Source organism: Mirounga angustirostris, unplaced genomic scaffold, assembly GCF_029215605.1.
Source record: "Mirounga angustirostris isolate CCGP_5_RB_7025 unplaced genomic scaffold, mMirAng1.0.hap1 SCAF_8, whole genome shotgun sequence".
Classification (NCBI taxonomy): domain Eukaryota; kingdom Metazoa; phylum Chordata; class Mammalia; order Carnivora; family Phocidae; genus Mirounga; species Mirounga angustirostris.
The window spans coordinates 31,140,552-31,157,403 of NW_026991716.1; the positions used below are offsets into that span (position 1 = coordinate 31,140,552).

General features: G+C 52.5%; 1 protein-coding gene across 1 annotated transcript in view; it reads left to right on the top strand.

Annotated features, from left to right (window-relative positions):
• Window positions 1–3,315: 3,315 nt before the first annotated feature.
• The window catches only part of PACSIN1 (protein kinase C and casein kinase substrate in neurons 1), a 55,424-nt gene continuing 41,887 nt past the window's right edge, over window positions 3,316–16,852 (top strand). The window contains exon 1 of the mRNA XM_045865979.3: window positions 3,316–3,452. The gene's annotated coding sequence lies outside the window, so the exon portion shown is untranslated. The remainder of the gene's footprint in view (window positions 3,453–16,852) is intronic.

The following is a 16,852-nucleotide window of genomic DNA, read 5'->3' on the forward strand; positions in this document are numbered from 1 at the left end:
CGCTCTGAATGGCATGCAGAGTCTAGCAGAGGAGGCTAATGTGACCAAGGCATGGCTTGGGGCTCTCAGTGGGGAGGAAGTTCCCATTGAAGCCCAGATGGGCTGGAACATAGTAGGACTGAGAAAAGTGAATTGTTGGGGAAACAAGAGATGTGAAAAGTGCCTTGAGGAGCGAAACGGATAAATGTCTTACCTTCTGGATGGGGCACAGAATGAGAGGGAGAGAGAGATGGGGGGGGTCAGCTTTGAAGAGCATAAGATTTGCAATCAGAAAATATAGAAGAGGGCGCCTGGGTGGCTCAGTCGTTAAGCGTCTGCCTTCGGCTCAGGTCATGATCCCAGGGCCCTGGGATCGAGTCCCACATCGGGCTCCCTGCTTGGCGGGAAGCCTGCTTCTCCCCCTCCCACTCCCCCTGCTTGTGTTCCTGCTCTCGCTATCTCTTTCTCTGTCAAATAAATAAGTAAAATCTTTAAAAATATATATATATAGAAGAAAACTAGCTCAATTTTAAGAAGCAGGAAAGTTCTGTGTCCATTTCCAAAATAACATACTATTTTGGTTTACACATGGACAGGTGTGTGTGTGTGTACTTTCTACTCTTTTTTTCTCTTTTTTCTTCAGGGCTTAGGCTTGCTAGGGTTTTAATTTTAGGCTGGGCATACCTCAACTCCAAAGGGAGTAAGCCAAGCCTATCGGCTCCCTCACCTCCCTACCCTTCCCTCCATCATCTGCCTAATCAGGTCTGTCTCTCTATTCTTCTCCCCACAGTTGCCCTCACTGGTTCCACCTTCTGTCAACCTCCAGCCCCCTAGCCTTTCTTACCCTCTGCATGATGACCCCATCCCCTGGGGATGCCTGTACCCTTCCCACTCTTGCCATCCTCCACCAAATGCCTGGCTGCCAAGGGACACAGAGCATCTTTGATCAGTCAGTGTCCTATGCTCTGGTATTCACTACATTTTCAAAGCGTACCAGTCCTGGGCTCCATTCCATCTACATCAAAGCCTGATGACACACTGGGCAGGCTGATGTTGAGGAGGGGCAGGTATTGTAATCTATCCATCCTAGAGTGCACTTTAAGAGCTCTTGGGGAATTAGCTTCTTCACATTGAGAAAATTCTGTCCAACAGGGGAATTTCACAGCGCTGTGGAGACCCAAAGGGGAGAGATTTAGGGGTATGTGCAATTAATGATAATAATAGATACGATTTATTGCACACCTATTATGTTCCATACACTAGGCTAGGTGCCTTACATCCTTTGCCTAATTCCAACAACCCTGCGAAGCAAGTGTAATTATCATGATAATAAAAACAACAAAATTCTCTGAGTACTTATGTGCTAAACAATTCATCTTTATTGTCTTATGTAACATTCACACGACCTATGAGGCCGGAGCTGTTGCTGTGCCCCTTTTCCAAATGAGGGAACAGAGGCACAGATCAATGAAGTAAGTTGACACACAGCTATTAAGATAAGGAGGCTGAGCCTCAGAGGGGTTAAGTAATATGTCCTTTTTTACCCAGCAAATAAGCAACTGAGTGAACCTCTGTCTCCCCCCCACTCCCCCAAACATGCTCAACACACCTCCTCCTGGCAATGGGATATTCCAGGTTGACAGAAGGCAACTGGGACCAGAAACTTCTGGGGTGGGGAAGAGCGTGGGATTTCATCAGCTCCAGACACGAGCATATCCCTTACACAGAGGGGGTCCAGCATGCTCTGGGACCCCAGCCCAGCCACCTGCCAAATGTCTCCTGGCTTTGCTGGCCTGTCTCAGTAATCCTTCACTGCCTCTTGCTGCATCCGGCTCATCAGAATCCCAGCACACCCATTGGAATGCTGTCTCCTTCAGGAAGTCTTCCTGGTTGGCCCTAAACCAGAGCCCTTTGACCTTTTCTGGGACACTCCACTCGCTTGGTTGCCCTCTTCATCCTTGCGGTAGGTACTGTCATCTGGCCTCCCTAATTAGGTGTTGAGTTCCTCTAGGCTCTACACCTAACATGCAGTCAGTACTCAGAGAATTCTCACTGAATGAATAAACACCGTTCACCCACATTCCCCTGGGTCATGAATTGCAGTGCCTCTGGTGAGGAGGGGTGGGAGAGGGATGGCAGGAAATATGTGTGGCCAGCCCAGCTGCATACAATAGAGAGTGGTGAGGTCTGTGGCAAAGGAGAGTTTGTATGCCTACCTGAGGGGCTTACAATCAAATTCCACCACTCCCATTCCCCACGAATGTCCGGGACCTGATCGCCCTGTGAACACTCTATCTTTCCTTTTCCCGGACTTTATTTTCCTACTTTGTGTGTACCATCTTAAAATATACTATTTATTATATTCAACATCTGTTTTCCCTGACAAATGCGAACTCCCTGAGGGCAGAGATTTGGTGTTTTGTATTCTGCTGTAGCCCAGCTCCCACGGGCACCTAGTAGACCCTCAATAGGTGTTGAATAAGTCATCAGCCCCTGGTATGTGTCTGCAGTGGAGAGAGCTGCTCCAGTGCCCCTGCTGTGTCCAGGCTCCCGGAAACACTCAGGGTTCAAGTCAAGAAGAGTGAAGGCCGTCGGGGGTCACAACAAGCCTCCCACAGAGCCCCAAGGAGACGGCCTAGGGTCTGTCTTCTTGATGACAGCAGGTCCAGCAGGAACTAAGGCACGAGGGTTAGCGGCTGCCCCTTGGGGGTCAACTGGGGCGGAGCTGATTTTGGGGGGGAGGGTGGGGTGGTGGGAGAGGAGGGGCCGTCACTCCAGAGCGCTCCCCCCGCCAACACACACCACACAGACGCCACACGCACCCACAATACACGCACCCGCTCGTACCAGAAGACGCAGGGTTAGGAGAGGCCAGAAACCGACAGACGGGACTGTCCGCCAGGACGGTCAGACAGGGCGGGAGGAACGTCCCAGAAGGTGGGCAAAGGGCACTGAGGGGAGGGGAGCGACCCCCCGCCGGCCCTCCAGAGCGCGCTTGCTGGAGGGCTGGGGAGAGGAGGAAAGGGGGGCGCACCCGGCGCCCGCCCGCCGCAGAGCCCCCGTGGCCCAGCCAGGAGCACCCCCAGGAGGCGGCCCGGGAACTGGGGGAGCCGCCGCCCCCCCCTTGCCCCGGGGGCGCCTGCTAAGCCGGGTGCTGCCTCCGCGGCGCTTCCACCTGCGCAGGCACCGCGCCGCCCTGCGCCGAGCTGCCATTGGCTCGCTAAAAATGCCTCTCTAATCTGCGCCCATCTGTGCACGCCCCCCGCCCCCCCCGCGCGCCTCCTCGGCTCTGACCTTCCTCCTTCCCGCAGCCCCGGCGCGCTCCGGAGAGACGCGGTGGCGGCGGCGGCGGCGGCGGCGGCGGCGGCGCAGCTTCCTCTTCCCCCGGGAAGTCGTCCGGGCTTGAGGCCGGCCCCAGACGCCCCGCTCTGCCCCGCGGCGCCGCCGCTGGTGTCGGGCGCTCCTGCCCCCAGGTAGGGGGTCTGGGCCTGGGGTAGCGGGTGCGCAGGGAGGGGGCCCGTTCGCGAGTGCGTGCCTGCGGAGCGCGGGCGAGGACGGGGCAGTTACCCGGAGAGCGGCGGGCGCGCGGCCGGGGCTGCTTTGCGGGCAGCGGGGCTCGCGGGCATCACCAGGCAGTGCCGGGATGCCCCTGCGCCGGGCCCCTTGGGAAAGGCAGCTAGCGGCGGAGGCCTCTACCCTGGGGGGAAACGCAGGAACCAGGTTCCTGGGGAAGCTGGCGCCCAGGCCCGGGGATTCCGAGTGGCTGGCCGGGGGCGGTCTGGTCCCAGCGGGGTGGGTGGGCTTGTGCCAGCTTGGCGCGTAAGCTATTTATGGATCAGAGTGGGCTAGGAGCAACACAGCAGTTGATGCGCCCTGTGCTCTGGTTTGCAGTTAAAGATCTTTTCTTCTGTCCCTCCACCCCTTCCCCCATACCTGGGATGGGGGGGGGGCGGGAGAACGAGGTGATGCTACCTAGCCTGCAAATAAGCATAAGCCGTGGTCTTGCTGGCACCGCTCCCCGCCTCACCCCCCAGGCCACTTGCTGCCTGTTGGAACTACCTCTCCCTCTTATTTTTGCCTTAGGAGGGCATGAAAAGATTAAAAGGTCATCAGGGTGTGAGGGCCGCGGTGGCGAACCCCAGAGCTTGGGGGTTCAAGCCCCCACTGCCCCCTCCCCCCGCAGCCCAGCCCTGCCCCCCATCTGCAGTGACACATGTAGCTGCTTTTCCCTGGGCACAACCATTAATAACCCACATTTCCCTGGCTCTGGCATGGCTGGGGTGCAAACAGCACTGTCTGTTCCTGATGGTGGACGTTCTATCCCTTACCCACCTGACCTTCCGGTCACATGCAAATGGCCACTCACAAACCACCCCCTCCAGGAAGCTTCCTGATGCCCAGGTGAGATCCTTGCCTCCTGCCCTGCATTCCTCGACCTAGTCTGCCTTGTGGTTTAGTTATTTATGTCCTGTCTGTCACCCTCTAGACCAGAAGTGCCTTCGGGGTAGGAATCTGATTCATTTCTGTCACTGACCCTGCACCTCACCAGGGTCTGGCACCACGTAAATGTTTGTGGAATGAATGGATGAATGGGTTTGAACTATGGGAGATAGCTGGCAACCTGCAGATGGGGAGTGAGCCTCTTCTTGGGCTTTCTTTCCATCCCCCAGGACCAGGGGCCACCAAAGGCAGAGAGTCCCATTTACGCCCTTCCTGGTCCTGCAACTGATGGGCACCTATGGCATTTGGAGATAAATGTCACAGTTCCGATGGCTCCAGAGGGTCTTTCTGGGCCCCTGGTTTGAGTTCCTGGCCTGAGCCAGACTTGGTGGAAGGCCCTGGGGAAGGTCTGACTTTCCTCAGGGCCCTGGGTTGGCACTCTCTTCCTGGGCTGCCCAGCTCAGACCACGGGTGTCTGTCTCTGTCCCAGGACTTGGAAAAGTCCTGATCAGCCTCAGGGCATCCGGGAAGGCCCCAGCCAGGCCATCCTCAGCTTCTGGGGTCCTCATAGCGAGCTCAGAGCAAATCTCATGACTCCATTGTGTGGAGGAGGAAACCCAGGCCAGAAGGAGAGGCCAAGCGTTCTGGGGTCTGTGACAGATGTGGACATTTAGCAGAGCTTTCTCCAGCCCTTGTTGCTCCTTTGACAGCCATGCTGATGAGACAACTGCAAGATGTTCTTTTCCTGGCCTTACAGAGGGGGAGACTGAGACCCAGAGAAGGTCAGCAGCAGAGCTGGGGGTGACACTCAGTTCCTGGCTCCTAGTCCACTACTCTCTCCACGGGGCGAGAGGGAGCTAGGGTGAGGCCCCAGAGCCAGGTGGGGATTGTTTTAGAGGTTACCCCTCTCTGGCTCTGTCTTGACCCCTAGTCATGGAAAGAGTAAGAGAGTATGGGAGGGGTGCTTCAGGGGCAGGGGGAGGCAAGTGGAGGATGGGTTAGTTAGTGCCTGCAGGGGGTTGGCCCTGGGGGTCTCCAGAAGAGGGTGCAGTAATAGCAGTAAAAACTAACAGCACTTGGCATTTGTCACGTGCCAGGTCCTGATCCAACTCTAACTCATTCAGTCCTCACTGTAGCCCCATGAAGTAGGTACCGGGATTAGCCCCATTTTACAAATGAGGAGACTGAGGCACAGAGACGTTCTCTGTCCAAGGTCACACAGTTTGAAAGTGGAGGAGCTAGGATTTGAACCTAGGCTCCAGAGTCCATGCTCTTAACCTGTATTCCCTATTGCAAGAGCAAGAGGGCTGTGGAGCTGGCTGCTGGGGCTTGCTGTCTCCGTGGAGATACAGGTTTCAGGTGCTCCGTGGCTCAAGTTTGAGCACAGTGGGTGGGATGTGCCCGATCGTGACTGTGGGTTGTGGCTGCTGAGAATAAGAATCCACATCAGTGAGCAGGAGTGTGACCTTTGTATGACACACACCTGACCCTGTGTCACTCCCCTGCTCTGCATCCTTCAGTGGCTCTCCATTGCCCCGAGAACAAAGGGCAGTCTCCTTAATGTGGCACTGTTGTCCTCCCCAAGTCTGGGTTTCCGCCTTCTTTTCACCCTCCCTCTGCCCTCCAGCTCCTCTGAACTGCTCTCAGTTCCTCAAGGAAGTCATGCTTCTCTCACCTGCAGGCCTGCGCACAGGCTGTCGCCCTACTCGAACACTCTCCCTCCTCTTCCCTCCACGTTACTTCTCACCCTGGGCGGGGTGAGGAGGGTGGGGGGGGTGGGGAGGGGGGGTGGGGGGCTGCTGAGACTTCTGTTCCTCCCAGAAGCTTCCCGACTCGGGCATCCTGCTCACTCACCTCCCCTGACCCAGCACCCTCTGGGGCATTGGGGTGTTACCCCATATTCCCATTGCAAGGCTATGAAGTCCAAGGGGCAGAGTCTGTGTTCTGTCCCCAGTGTCCCCAGTGTCCCCAGCGCCTGGCACTGGGTTGCTCTAGCTCACTTGTAGAATGAGTGAATGTGTATTGGCCCCTCACATCATCAACTTCAGGACACATAAAGCATTTTTCTTCTCCTCATAGGAGTTGAGAAAATCGCTCATAAATTTGCATATAGCCCCCGGCAAGGATAGGCTGGTGGTAGAAAGCCTTCACTGGAGAAGTGAAACGGCCTGTGGGCGTGGTGGGACAGGGTTGGGGGGTGTGGGGGGGGGTGGGAGAGTTCACGGATTTGGGGGGAGTCCTCCCTCCCCGGGGAACAGGTGGGAGGGATGGGGGAGGAGTGAGTATGGAGGAGGGATGCTTGGTTTTATACTTTCTTAAGTTTTAAAAAAAAAAAGCTTTTATTTTTCTTATTACCAAAGTAAGATGTCCTTGTTGTGGAAAATTTAGAAAGTACTGGAAAGCCAAATAAAATCCATTAGCCAGCACCACACCTACCTGATGTAGGCACTTTGTGGCTGGTTTCCAGCCAGGGGCAGCAGACTGGGGCAGCGGATGGGGGGTGGTGGGGACTGGGGACAGGTGGGGTAGAAGGTGGAGGGGGGATTAGCGTGCAGGTGGGGGGTGGTCCCTGAGTCTTGGCTGTGGTCAGCTGGGGCGGGAAGCAGGCAGAACAGGGTGAAAGAAGACGTGGAGCTCCGAAGTAGCCCTGACAGACAACCTCAGGGACCCACGGTGGGCTCTGGAGCTCGACTGGGCCTCTGGAGCCGAGCTTGGAATGGTCAGACCTCTAGACCTCAGCAGCCATCAGGCACTGGGTGGGGCGAGGGCCTTGCTCTTAGGCAGGTGGCTCTGTAGCAACAGCAGTCCCCGAGGGGCTGCCACCTGAGGGCACATCACACACACGCCCCCCACTCCCCGGCAGCTGGGTCGAGAGATAGTGCTTACCCACCTGCACGATGGGCCAGGGGAGAAGATGAGCAGGAAGCTGGCCCCAGCTGGCTCTGAGGGGATGGGAACTCCAATACCAGGGAAGTTGGTGGGGCCATCTCTGGACAGCGAGTGGCTGTGCGGGTAGGGGTTCCCGAGGGCGGCTCAGAAATAATAAAGGATGAGTCCTCTCATTTATTTAGGAGGAACAAAAGGAGATTTGAGGACCCAGGGTGGAGTCTGTAAATAGTGTTAGTTCATTTGAGAAATAAAAGCTGTAATCATAGTAAACCTATGCTGTGGTGGAGGGTGTGGGAAGCTGGGGGAATCGGTGGGCACTGCCTTCCTGGCAATAGCGATCAGAGCTTTGACCTGGTAGTCTCTCCCACAGATGCCTTCACAGGGTGCAGAGTGGAGATGGTCAGCGCGGCAGAGCTTCATGTCTGGTGGGGGTGCTGGGGACGGAATTAGGATGTCTCCAGCCGGTGCAATTTTAGGCAGCTGTTCAATTCTTTCATTTGGTCAGTGGATCTCTCCACTGCACGTCCCCTGTGTGCCAGGCACTGTTTTAGATTCTGGGGGACGCTGAGAGAGAACAGATGGTCAGAACGTATGGGCAAGTGAAGGCAAGTGACTTTGTGGAGTGATGTATTTTGTGTGATCCCATTTAAAAAATATACATATGTGTCTGCGTGTGCATATTGCATAAACATGTTTAGAATGCTGCATACCTGATTGTTATTGGGGCTTACCTCTGAGGGCAGGTAGCGGGAGGCTCGGTGCCAGGCAGGATGGGGAATGTTTCTTCTTTTTAGCCATCCTGTGCTGTTTGCATTGTATACAACAAATGTCATCCCTCATAAAAACATAATTAAAATTACACTTTATAATATCTGGGATTTTTCTTGGAAATCTTAAAAAAGTGAGCATTTAAATTGTATTCCCCTCAGTTTGTCAGATGCTGCCACTCGGGTTTACATTTTTATTTGTGGCTGGTTTTGAACTGGTTCCCGCATGGGCTTCTTTCTCCTCTCCTTCCTCGCATTCCTGGGGTGGACGAGACTGGTGGGATGGGCACGTGGGTAAGGTAAGTCTGGGTACCAGGAAGGCAGAAGGAGCGTCACAGAAGCCAAGTCTCCATGAAAGTGGTGATTGGGCGCCCACGGTGTGTGTGGTACTGAGGTGTCCTGAGGGGGCCACAAAGGAGGGAGGCAGGCCCCGGACAGCAATGCCAGGGGGCCCCAGGGGGCCTGAGGTCCACTGACATGCGCCAGGCACTGTTTTGTTTATCCATATTTATGAACTCATTTAGTTTTCCTCAGTAATGTTATCCCCATTTTACAGATGGGGAAACTGAGGTTAAGTGACTTGCCTGAGGTCACACTGCAAGTAAGTGGCTGAGGCAGGATTCATACTTATGCAATCTGGATCCAGACACTCCAGTCTTTTTTTTTTTTTTTAAGATTTTATTTATTTATTTATTTATTTATTTATTTATTTATTTATTTATTTATTTATTTTAGAGAGTGGGGAGGGGCAGAGGGAAAGGGAGAGAATCCCAAGCAGACACCTCACTGAGTGCGGAGCCCAATGTGGGGCTCAATCTCAAGGCCCTGAGGCCATGACCTGAGCCAAAATCAAGAGTTGGACGCTTAACCAACTGAGCCACCCAGGCGCCCCAGAGGATCTGCTCTTAACCTCTATGCCACGGCACCTCTCATTAGGGAGTGCAGATAGGCATGCTCCTGAAGACTGAGCGTGGTTGACCATGGAAGGTCTTCTGCCAGAGGTAGATCTGGAAGGAAAGGATGGTCGATTCGGAGAGGCGGAAGGTGCCTTCCAGGCAAAGTGACAACAGGGACAAAGATGCAGAGGCTGGAGCACGAGAGGTAGGTTGTAGGGGCTGGGGAGGAAATCCGCGCAGGAACCCGAGGGACGAAGTGGGAGGTGAGGCTAGGGGGCAGATGCCTCCTAAACCGTTGGCCTCACTGGGCTTTCTGGAACAGGTAGCCGAGCACCTCTTAGCCCCCTTTCTGTCCTGTCTGGCCCTTCCCCAGGGCTATACCACCCTATCCCTGGCCTGCCTGGGTCCAGCCTTGACCAACCACTGGAGGAAGAGAGACAGCTGAGGCAGGGCAGGAGCATGGGCTGGGAAGCAGGGGGGCCCAGGGCGAGATCCTGGTCTTTACATCCACTAATGGAGGAGCCTTGGCCATTTGGCACCTTGCCTGGGACTCAGTTTCCTCTTCTGTTCTTTATTTTTAAACTTTCTTTTTTTTTTTTTTAAGATTTTATTTATTTATTTGACAGAGAGAGACACAGCAAGAGAGGGAACACAAGCAGGGTCAGTGGGAGAGGGAGAAGCAGTCTTCCCGTGGAGCAGGGAGCCCGATGCGGGACTCGATCCCAGGACCCTGGGATCATGACCTGAGCTGAAGGCAGACGCTTAACGACTGAGCCACCCAGGCGCCCTATTTTTAAACTTTCTATTATGGGAAAATATAAGCCTTTACAGAAGTAGAGAGAATAGGATAATGCACTACCATGTACCTACTGCTCAGCTTTAACTCCTACCAGCTCATGGCCAGTCTCGTTCCATTTCTGCCCACCCCCCAATTCAAACCAAGTCCCAGACACCATTTCCTCACAAATACCTCAAGATGTGTCTTGAAATGATAAGGACTTTTCCTAACATAATCACAATGCCATTATTCTACCTAAGAAGAAACTATTCCTTTATATTGTCACATATCCACTGAGTGTTACAGACATGTCTGTCTTTTGTTTTGTCTTGCTTTTGTTTTTTGCACTGAGTTTGACTCAGGATCCAAATAAGGGCTACACATTGTGACTGGTTGATACGTGTCTTAGTCTCTCTTAATCCGTGGTTTCCCTCTGCATCTTTTCCTTTGTCCTCGGCAGTTGATCTATTGGAGAAGCCAGGTTGTTTGTCCTGTAGAATTTCCTGCAGTCTGGATTTCGTTGATTGCATCCCCAGGGTATAGTTTAACGTGTCCCTCTGTCCCCTCTGTAAATTGGGTAGTTGAATCCATCTGTTTCCTGACTACCTTCCTGACTTTACCTTCACAACGCCTAGAATCGCACCACCTCTCCCCACGTCCATTGCTGCCCTCCCTTCTGAGCCTCCACTGTAGCTTTCCTGCATCATTGCAACAGCCTCTACCGGGTCTTCCTGCTTCCCTCCTTGTCCTAGCAGCCAAAGAGACTCTTTTAAAACCTAAATCAGATCCATCCCTTCTCTGCTCAAAACTTCAATGACTCCCTCTTCTTTGGAATAAAACCCAAAGTCCTATAAAAAGTCCTGTTAATGGCCTACAAGGCCCTGCGTGATCTAGCTGCATAGTACCTCTGACCTCATTTCATGCCACTCCTTCCTCGCTTGGTTCCTGGCCATTTTTTGGATGTATTGGACATCCTCCTGCCTCAGGGCCTTTGCACTGCCATTCCCTGGAAGTGCCCGGCTTCAGAGGTCAGGATGGCTCATGATGTTCACATCTCTGCCCATGTCACCTCCTCAGAGAGGCCTTCCCAGAGCATCTCATCTAAAATAGCTGCTGATGGGTTTCCTGGGTGGCTTAGTTCGTTAAGTGTCTGCCTTCAGCTCAGGTCATGGTCCCAGGGTCCTGGGATCGAGCCCCACATCGGGCTCGCTGCTCAGCGGGAAGCCTGCTTCTCCCCCTCCCTCTGCTGCTCCCCCTGCTTGTGCTCTCTCCCTCTCTCTCTGTCAAATAAATAAATGAATAAAATTTAAAAAAATAAAATAGCTGCTGTTAACTGATGAATTATTGAACTCTACATCTGAAACTGATGTACTGTATATTGGCTAATTGAATTAAAATTAAGGACAAAATAGCTGCTGCCTTTCTCCATCCCCCGCCCCTGCTTTAGTTTCCTTCGTTTCCTTCCTTCGTAGCACTTGCCCATCCTTGATGTTAACAGTCTTGTTGCTTTCCCCTCCCCAGCTCCCCTACCTGCCTGTGAGCTCGGTGAGGGCAGGGCAGCAGGACTCTGCCCACAGAACAGACAGACGTCCCCTTTCACTTATAGGCTCCCAGTCAGCTCCTCTCTTTTCAGCATTTCCTGGAAAATAAAACAATGCTTCAGAGTTTACAAAATACTTCCTGTCCTAGGTCAGATGCTGGGAAGCATAACCCAAGACAAGTGATTTACTGCAGGCAAGCCCACAGAAGGGAGGGGGAGTGTCTGCAGGGCGCTTGAGAGGGGGACAGCAAGTGCCAGGGATGGGGTCCTGCCTGGAGGCAAGGGGCCAGGCCTCTTGGACCCCCTTACTAGGTAGTTGTTGGCTGCCCCCTACCCCGGGGGAGGGTATAACCTCCCAGGCATCTTGGGTGAGGCCACTCACCCAGAAGCCCCTGCCAACTCTCAGGAGAGGGGGACAGTGGTATGGAGCATCAGGTACCCCTTCTCCACTTTCTTTGTATGCATTTGCTGCTGTGAGCCCAGCCATCAGCTGCGAGGGAGGTATTTATTTATTTATTATTATTATTTTAAAGATTTTATTTATTTATTTGAGAGAAAGCAAGAGACAGCACGAGCGGAGGGGGAGGGGCAGAGGGAGAGGGAGAAGCAGGCTCCCCACTGAGCAGGGAGCCCGACGCGACGCCATGCGGGGCTCGATCCCAGGACCCCAGGATCATGATCTGAGCCGAAGGCAGATGCTTAACCGACTGAGCCACCCAGGCGCCTGGAGTATTTGCTAATGACTGCTATTCCTGTGTGATATATGAAGAAGCCCAGGTTCTGGGGGGCAGGATGGTGGAATGACTTGCCTGGGGTGGCACATCCAGGAAGGGGCGGACCTGGAATTTGAGCTCTGATTCTTCCTTGGGTCTCTCTTTGTGGCTGCTGGTTCCTGATACTCTTCTCATTCGTTCGTTCCGCAAATAGGTATCCAGAGCCGTGTGCGGTACTGACCTGGGTGCTGGCCCTTCAGTGGCGAGTGAGCCCCCTCCCGGCTGTGGATGTGTCCGTCTGCACCCTGCTTACCCCTGCGGAGCCCTGAGCCCCAGCTTCCGTAACAACAGCATGCGCACGTGTTAGACCCCTCGTGGGGATTAGCACACGTCAGCCTCACAGCACCGCATTCAGATGGGCAAGATGAGGCTGCAGCGGGGCTTAAGGCTTCGGACCAGGGTCCCTAGCGAATGTGTGATAGAGCTGGGATTCACACTGGGTCTGAACACGGCTCGCCCCACTCCCACCCCCACTCCCCCGGCCCCGCCTACAGCAGGCTATCTGGTGTCACCTTTATCAGCAGCTCCATCGGACACCAGGCTGCCACCCTGTCCTGCTCCCCAAGTGTTGGGTGACCAACTGCCATCTCACCTGCCCCACTTGGCCAGGCCCCAGACAGGGCACCTCTGATGGGAGGTTAACCCCACCGTGCAGGGCCCTGGATTCCTGCCTCTGCCCCTTCCCCAGCCCCTTTGTCACTGGGGCTGACTGGCTGGGTGGGCCCTTGTGCATTGGGGGCCCCTCCGCCTCACACCAGCTGGCCTGGTAAGCCGCAAAGCTGGCTTGGCCTGGGTGCCCCTGGACAGGGCTGGGGGTGGGGTGGCAAATCACGGCAGGCTTCCTTTGCGCCTCCTCACTTCCCAAACAGGGTCAAGACAAGCCTGACAGGGAGAAATCAAGTCAGCAACTTAAGTTGTAACATTGCCGCATTAGGTATGGAAGGGCGAGGAGGGCCCCCCCACTGCCTTGGGGATGGGGGTCTGCGAGGCAGTAGATTGGGGATGGGGGGCCCCTACTTTCATCATCTCCAGATTTCTGAGATCCCTGCTCCCCCCCAGGACACTTTCCTATCACATCCCCAGGCTGCTCTGGACCACTGCTCAGCTGAGCTGGGTGCTAGAGGCCAGGCTCTTTCCCAAATTTGAGGTTTTCGAGGCTCCTGCCAGGGACTACTCCCAGGAGGGGTCTGTGCCCCCCTTGGCAAGAACTCCAAGAATATTTGTGCAAATTTTGGGCAGGAAATAGCAAGCAAAGCACATGCAAAAAAGCCCATCCTCCTGTTGCCAGTGGAATAGTTACTCTGCTCACAGCCTGGTCTGGATGGCTGGAGTGCTTCGGTCTGCAGGGGAGTGAGGCGCTCCCCAGAGTGGCTGCAGGGGTGCAGGGGAGGTGGGAGCCCCGAGGGCTGTGGCCACCCCACCCTTACTGCAAGTCAACATCTGATTTCCATCATACTTTCCTCCTCACCAGATGGTGATTTTCTAATTTAATCATTTTGTTTGCATTAGCTAGACTTCTGTAAAGAACTTTCCCTCTTCATTTATTTTGTTATTCTGAAATATGGTATGTATAGTAGGATAAAGGCTTGATTCTTTCCCTTTATTTATCAGTTTTAAAAGAAATGATGGGGGGGTGCCTGGGTGGCTCAGTCGGTTAAGCGTCTGCCTTTGGCTCAGGTCATGATCTCAGGGTCCTGGGATCGAGCCCCATGCGAGGCTCCCCGTTCAGCAGGGAGTCTGCTTCTCCCTCTCCCTCTGCCCCTCTTCCTGTGCTCTCTCTCTGTCTCTCAAATAAATAAATAAAATCTTCAAAAAAAAAAAATGAGTTGGTGCTCTAGCAACCTCCAAAGGTGACCAGTGAGTATTAATCTCATTTTAAAATACAAAAGTGGGGGCGCCTGGGTGGCTCAGTTGGTTGGGCGACTGCCTTCGGCTCGGGTCATGATCCTGGAGTCCCAGGATCAAGTCCCGCATCGGGTTCCCCGCTCAGCAGGGAGTCTGCTTCTCCCTCTGACCCTCCCCCCTCTCATGTGCTCTCTCTCTCTCAAAAAAAAAAAAAAAAGTGTATAACCTAGGCTATACGTTTTAACAAATCAATACAAAGCCAACATCCAAGTCACTACCATGTAGGTCAAAACCAGAGAATTGCTATAGTCACAAAAGCCTCCCTAGCACCCTTCTCCTCCACTGGGCCTCCCTCCCAGAGGGACCCACCACTCCAAATAGTTAGTGTTATTAGCTGCTTTGTTTTTGGTTTTACCACGTAAGTATGCATCCAAAACCAAATAGTTCTGTCTCTCTTTGAATTTTAATTAATAGAATTACTATTCTTTAATGGCTCCAAGCCAAGAGCCCGACACGGGGCTCGATCCCAGGACCCCGGGATCATGACCTGAGCCAAAGGCAGATGCTCAACAGACGGAGCCACCCAGGTGCCCCGGCTGGGTTTTTTTTCAATTAGCATTTTCTTTTTACCATGCATCTAGAGTGTTCTTTGTAGTAGTGATTCTTTCATTTTTCCTTGTTGTATGGTATTCTAATATGTGAATAGACCATGATTTACTTATCCAGGCTAGCATTTACATGATCATGGTTGTTTCTGATTTACAGCTATTGTGAAGAATGCTACTCTGAACATTCTCTGAATAAACCACTCATGCAGTTCTTTTTTTTTTTTTAATTTAAAGATTTTTATTTATTTATTTACTGGAGTGAGAACGAGGGAAAGGGAGAGAAAGAGAACACAGAGGGAGAAGCAGGCTCCCTGCTCAGCAGGGAGCCCGATGCGGGGCTGGATCCCAGGACCCTGGGATCATGACCTGAGCCGAAGGCAGACGCTTAACCGACTGAGCCACTCAGGCGCCCCCCAACTCATGCAGTTCTGCAGGGTATAAACCTAGGAGTGGAATTGCTGGGTCACGGGGTGTGTCTTCACACTTACCGGATAGTGCTAAACTGTTATCCAAAGTGGTTGTACCAGTCCCCACACGTACAGGTAGTGTGTGCTCGATCTCGGTGCTCCACATTCTTGCAGACATTCGGTTATTAACAGACTTTTAAAGTTTTTTTATATTTTGATTTTTATTATCGTTATGGATTTTTATAAATCTGATGAGTTTCAGTCCTTGTATTCATTACTCTCAATGATGCTTAAGTTGTCCCACTTTTGGCCAGTGGGAGCCTCTTCAAGTTAACTCTGGTATCCTTTTCACACAAGCGCACTGTGTTTGGAAGTGTCCTTGCTTTCTGGAATGAAGGTGTTCTAGGCTCCTCAGAGCTGTAATCAGCCATTTCTTCAGGGAGCTCTGGGTCATTTTATTTATATATGTGTGTATGTGTGTGTGTATAAAATTGCGATGTAATTCTATACCATAATTTTATCCCTTTTAAAATGTACAATTTGGGGGCGCATGGGTGGCTCAGTATGTTAAGCTTCTGCATTAGGCTCAGGTCATGATCCCGGGGTCCTGCGATCAAGCCCCTCGTCCAGCTCCCTAGTCAGCAGGGAGCCTGCTTCTCCCTTTCCCTCTGCAGCTCCCCCTGCTTGTGCTCTCTCTCTTTCTCTCTCTGTCAAATAAATAAAATCTTTTTTAAAAATAAAATATATAATTCGGTGGCTTTTAGCACATTCACAAAGTTGTGCAACATCACCACTATCTAATTCCAGAACATTTCCATCACTCCAGAAAGAAACCGCATGCCCTTGAGCACTTACTCCTCAGTTCCCCTCCCTCAAGCTCCTGGCAACCACCCATCTCCTCTCTGTCTCTATAAATTCACTGATTCTAGATAATGCTTATTTGGTAAGTGGACTCATACAAGACGTTTCTGACTGGCTTCTTTCATTTAGCGTACTGTTTTTAAGGGTCACCCATGTTGGAGCCTGGGTCAAGACTTCATTCCTTTTTATGACTCAATAATATTCCATCGTATGGATATACACGTTTTGTTTATCCACTCATCCAGTAATGGACGTCTGAGTTGTTTCTTTCTTTTTTTTTTTTAAAGATTTTATTTATTTATTTATTTGCGAGAGAGAATGAGAGACAGAGAGCACGAGAGGGAGGAGGGTCAGAGGGAGAAGCAGACTCCCCGCCGAGCAGGGAGCCCGATGCGGGACTCGATCCCGGGACCCTGGGATCATGACCTGAGCCGAAGGCAGTCGCTTAACCGACTGAGCCACCCAGGCGCCCCGTCTGAGTTGTTTCTACCTTTGGGTTGTTACGAGTAATGCTTCTATGAGCATTTAGGTACAAGTGGACATAGGCTTTCATTTCTGTTGGATCTATACCTAGAGTCACATGGTAAATCTACTTTTAACTTTTTGAGGAGCTGCCAGGCTGTTTCCCAGACTGCACTGGTTCACATTTCCACCGGCAGGGTATGAAAGTTCCAGTTTCTCCTCATCCTCCCCAGTGCTTTCTGTTGTCCATCTTTTTTTTTTTTTAATTTCTAAAAAGATTTTATTTATTTGTCAGAGAGAGAGAGAGCACAAGCAGGGGGAGCTGTAGGCAGAGGGAAAAGCAGGCTCTGAGCAGGGAGCCTGATGCGGGGCTCAGTCCCAGGACTCTGGGATCATGACCTGAGCTGAAGGCAGACGCTTAACTGACTGAGCCACCCAGTCATCCCTATTTTCCATCTTTTTTTTTTTTTAAAGGTTTTATTTATTTATTTGACAGAGAGAGACACAGTGGGAGAGGGAACACAAGCAGGGGGAGAGGGAGATGGAGAAGCAGGCTTCCCGCTGAGCAGTGAGCCCGATGCGGGGCTCGATCCCAGGACCCTGGGAT